The 5,546-nt window shown below is 37.7% G+C and overlaps 1 long non-coding RNA gene across 1 annotated transcript; it reads left to right on the forward strand.

Annotated features, from left to right (window-relative positions):
• The first annotated feature begins 3,597 nt into the window (after window positions 1-3,597).
• LOC141658845 (uncharacterized) lies at window positions 3,598-4,086 on the forward strand. Its single transcript, XR_012549472.1, has 3 exons — window positions 3,598-3,675; window positions 3,770-3,874; window positions 4,007-4,086. It is a non-coding gene; the product is annotated as an uncharacterized LOC141658845 (long non-coding RNA).
• Window positions 4,087-5,546: the final 1,460 nt, after the last annotated feature.

Here is a 5,546-nt window from a genome sequence, read left to right on the forward strand (position 1 = left end):
CTTGGGATACTGTTGGCCCTGATTTTTGTTTAGCCATTGAGGATTTCTTCAGAACTGGCTTTATGGCTAAGCAAGCAAATGTCACTTTAGTTACCTTAATCCCTAAAAAGCAGGTACCTCAGTCTGTCAAGGACTTTAGGCCAATCTCTTGTTGCTCTGTTGTGTACAAAACTGCTAGTAAAATCCTCACCAATAGGCTCAAAAGCATTATGCCAAAACTTGTTGGACAGGAGCAAGCTGCTTTTGTAAGTGGTAGAAGCTTATTTGAGAATGTCATGCTCACTCAGAGCTTGGTTAAAGGTTACTGTAGGAAGTATCTCACTCCTAGATGTATGCTAAAAATTGACATAAGTAAAGCCTTTGACACCTTGCAATGGGCTTTTATCAAGAATATGCTTACTGATCTTAACTTTCCCCCTATGTTTATCAAATGGGTCATGGGCTGCATCTCTGGATCTTGGTTCACTTTAAAAATTAATGGCGACCATCATGGCTTCTTTAAAGGTCAAAGTGGAGTCCGTCAAGGGGATCCTCTTTCTCCTTTTATTTTTGTCCTAAGCATGGAAGTGCTATCCAGGAGCTTAAGGAGAATGTGCTTAGAGCCTAATGTCTCTTATCACCCAAAATGCTCTAGACTTGGCCTCACGCACTTGGTTTTTGCTGATGATCTTATGGTCTTCACCAGAGGAGACTTACCTTCATTCATCATGTTGTTGTAAATATTCTGTCTTCCTTCTCTAAATGGTCTGGACTCAATGCTAACCTGGAGAAGACTGAGGCCTACTTGGGAGGTGTGTCTAATAGCATTAAAGATCAAATCCTTGGCAGTGTTGGTCTTAAGGAAGGGAGATTCCCATTCAGATATTTAGGGCTTCCAATTCATTCTTCTAGACTCACTGCTGAAATGTATGATGGTCTGCTGGTTAAAATTCAATTGTTAGCAGGCAAGTATTCTACAAAGCACCTCTCTTATGCTGGTAGAATACAAATTATAAATTCTGCAGTGTTTGGTCTCTGCAACTTTTGGTGTACTGGCCTTCTTCTGCCCAAGCAAGTCCTTAGCAATATTACTAAGCTTTGCAGGCAATTATTTTGGGGCATGACTGATGATACTAAGAGAATTATTTTCAAAAGCTGGCAAAGCATTTGTCTTCCCTGGGAAGAAGGGGGTTTTCAGATTAAAGACATAGGCAAATGGAACCAGGCTATTATGCTCAAATGGCTCTGGTGCCTAGATCATGGCAGAGGGGCAATCTGGAATCTTTGGACTTGCAGTTACCTAACAAACCAAAGCACTATTTGGACTCTGGATGCTAAGGAGTATCATTCTGATTGCATCAGAGGTATCCTGCAAACAAGGAAGGACTGTATTGCAAAGTTTGGAAATATGCAGGCTGCTAAGGAAGCTTTAGAGCAATGCACTGTCAATCACAAATTTTCTCTGAGGAAAGCCTATGCTATGCTGCGTGAGACTTCTCCTGTCCAGCCAGTTTATAAAGCTATCTCCAAAGGCAAAATGCTACCCCGGCATAGAGTAACTCTGATGCTGGCAGTTCAGAAGAAGTTACCCACTGTTGATCAGTTAATGGGAAGGGGGTTAATGATGGTGAATAGATGCAGTCTATGCAAGCAAGCTTCTGAATGTGGCACTCACCTGTTTTTCAGTTGTGCCTACTCATCTGCAGTGCTATCCTCCATCAAGCACTGGTTAAATCTCAATACTCCCTGTACTGACCTGGTGTCACTTCTCATGTGGACCAATAGCAGATGCAAAAAGAAGCATTGGAAACACCAGTGGGCTAGCTGTAGTCTGGGCACCCTAGTTTCATCTCTCTGGACTGAAAGGAACTTGAGAATTTTTGAAGGAAAAGAAAAATCTGTCACTCAACTTGTTAAGGAGATTCAACTAATAGTGAATACTTTGATTCTAAATACTGTAAATGATGCTCTATACTCTGAAGTTGTGGTAGCTCTGAATGAGCGGCCTATTTTTGTAGATTAGCAGGGATATATAGGTTTACTTGAATAGATAGGGGAGCTATAGATGTTGTCTTTGTATAGAGGTTATATTTCTTTGTAAGAAACTCATGTACTCCTCTTGTTTTTGGAATATATGAGAACTACCATTCTTGCAAAAAAAAAAAGAAGTGTTTAATTAGTTAAATTTAAATGAATTCTATTAAATTTTGGGATATAATAATGTTTGTGTATATTCTTCAGGCCGTAAACAAGAGGGTAGTAGTTATTCTTGCTGACCCTAAATTCGAAAATCCAAATGTGCGTGTTGGTCGGGGTCTCGTAGAAATGCCAACCAAATCAGCAGCGGTAACTGTAGTAGTTCATGTCGAAAAACTTTTGCCGAATCATAGAAAAGTAGAGATAACTACAGTCTTTCCAGGCCATGAAAACTTTCAACTGCCTGTCCCAGTTTGTGACGACATTACCATTCGGGAGATGCGGTTGGGAGTTTCATCCAATGGCCTGAAACTCACCTGTACTTGGCTCGGTTGTCTCGCCTCTCCAAAGAAAGTTGGGGTTAGAAGAAATACCTTTATATATATGTTACATTTTTAATTGTTGAATGTTTTTATATGTTAAATTTATATGTTATTTTTTTTTTGTAGGGAACAAAAAAGCCGGCTTTGGCGGATAAGCCTAATGTCCGAGGACTTGATGAGGTATTTAATTAACTTCTCCATTTTTATGAAAACCTCCCTTTAATTTTTTTTGTTTCTGTATTTCTAAAAAGCATGGAAATTTTTTGTATGTAGGGAACAGAAAAGCCGGCTAAGGCGGATAAGCCTAAGTCCCCGGACATGCCAACTACCTCGTCCAGACAACAACTTGATGAGGTATTTAATTAACTTTTCCATTTTTTTAAAAACCTCGCTCCCTTATATTTTGTCTGTATTTCTAAAAAACATGCATGGTAATTTTGTGTAGGGGATAAAAAAGACTGATAAGCCTAAGTCCCCTGCTACTACTACCTCATCATTGAAAGAGCAGGTTGACGAGGTATTTAGTTAAGTACGCTTTTATTTTTATTACTCCAACTAGGATATGTTACCTTTGGATTTTTTATTATTTTAATTATCTACATGTGTAGGCTGGTGGTAGTAGCACAAAATCAAAGAATCATTATTTCCCCGACCTGAAAGAAGTTAGGAGTTTAAACGACACACAATATAGTGGGAAGGATTACATGCAAAAAGTAAGAACGGTCACGATGAGGAAACTGCATGAGGAGGCTGGCCGTCGCATAGAAACCGAGCAATTGATAATTATTCCGCTCGAGGAGGATATTCTAGGGGTTGAGCGCGAAGCACTTATGTCATGGGATATGCTAGCCATTTGGGTTGGCCTAGACCTGATTGATGTCCAACACGTATTTGTTTGGATGAAGTAAGTTTCTTAATAAATAATTTCATATTCTAATATTCTGACTACTAGATAGTGTTTTAATTAAATACCGGAATTAATACCGTAATAATGTAGGATATTGAAATTGAGAGTGATCCCTGAGAAGAACATTCCAGTTGATCAATACGGATTCCTGTGCCCCTATGTTTTATCTTTATTTATTGCGGAATTCTCGTTCGAAGATCGGGTAGATTATATTGCTCAACAATTGGCGACACCCAAGAAGCTGATTTTTGCCGCTTATAATGAAAAAGGGTAATAAACAAATTAATATTACGTTTCCCCCTACAATTGTATTTTCATAACTAATATATGTACTTGTTAATAATGATGATGTCTCTTGATGTAGGACTCATTGGGTGCTAGCAGCCATCATGCCGACAAAGAAGAAAGTTTTTTGGTTGGACTCTATACATAATCCACCAAGCGAGACTTTTAAGCGCTTGATTAATAAGTAAGTTTATAATACTGATTTATTTATAATAACATTAAGTTTCAATTTTTATTTATAGCAAAAAGCTCATTTTTGCCCCTAAAAAAATGAGTGTGCCTCTTTTTTTTTTTTTTTTTTTTTTTTTAAAAAAAGGGCCTTTGAGAAGAGAAGAGCTAACGAGCAGGATCAACCCACGAAAGATTCTGATGATGGCCCTGATTTTATTACGATAACAGGGGTACGAGCTCAAATACAATACATTAAGTGCAAAAATCTGTGTTTAATACTAATACAATACCTAAAGTTCAAGATTCTGATGTGAGCCTTCTCAACCTGCATTTTTGTTTTTATGTAATAATAGGCCCTCGCCAGCCCGATAACGTACAATGTGGATACTACGTTTGTCGGTTCATGTTGGAGATTATTAGGCGAAGATATATCCTTATTCCAGAAAAGGTTAGTAATTTAATAATGTGTTTATTACTTTTTTTAAATTAGAGCTGATGTTGTCTTAGCTTGCTTGCTGTTATACCATGATGTTGCTATGCAGTATTTGATGTTGTTACAATAATGTCTTGTCTTTGTTTTTTCCAAGATATGTAATCAACTGTCAACATGATTCAGCGAGTACTCAAGTGTAGATATAGACGAGGTAAGGGACATGTTGGGCAAATACGTCTTAGAAAATAGAAATGCATGATACTCGGAGGTTAGATCGACTTATTAGTAAATTTTTTGTTGAAGTTAGGGAATCTTTGATTAGTTCATGTAAATTTAACTCCTTGTAAGTATATATATATATATATATATATATATATATATATATATATATATATATATATATATATATATATATATATATATATAGGGGCGGGTTTAGTGTACGAATCGCCTTAACTTGTCGAACCGTCATTGAACTAGCTTAATTAGGCAGTTTTTTTTTTTTTTTTTTTTTTTTTTTTTTCGGATACACTTTATCTACTTATCATATACACCTCTCATTCAGATACATCTTATAACATATCTAGATACATTTTTTCTACACTACAATTCTAGATGCACTTTTACACTTTTTTTAACACTATTTTTTTTTGTAAGGTTTAAGACTAACTCCTAGATACATTTTATACTATTTTCGGATACATTTTATATTATTAGCGGATACACTTTGTGTAAATTGTTACAAGTTTTAACACTAACTCTCGGATACGTTTTATATTTTTTGCGGATACATTTTATATTTTTTTCGGATACACACGACATTAATGTCAGATACACATTATAATACTTCTGGATACACAAGTTCATACTTATGGATACACATCGTATTAATACCAGATACACATGGTTATACTGCCGGATACACATGTATCCCGTATTAATATCGTGTGTATCTGGGGTGGTATTTTGTGTATCCGCTGCCACCACCACCACCGTTGCCCCCACCACCGCCACTACCACTGATAACAACACCGCTACCACCACAACTACCACTGCTGCCGCCACCACCATGCACCACCACCATCGACTGCCACCACCACTCCACCGTCACCACTGCCACCGTCACGCACAGCCGCCACCGTCACCACTGCCACCACCACTCCACCGTCACCACTGCCACCGACTTCCCACAATGTCGTCAACACCACTAACTTTTACAACCACCAACACCCACACACTCAACATAACGCAA

Source organism: Silene latifolia, chromosome 6, assembly GCF_048544455.1.
Source record: "Silene latifolia isolate original U9 population chromosome 6, ASM4854445v1, whole genome shotgun sequence".
NCBI classification, from domain to species: domain Eukaryota; kingdom Viridiplantae; phylum Streptophyta; class Magnoliopsida; order Caryophyllales; family Caryophyllaceae; genus Silene; species Silene latifolia.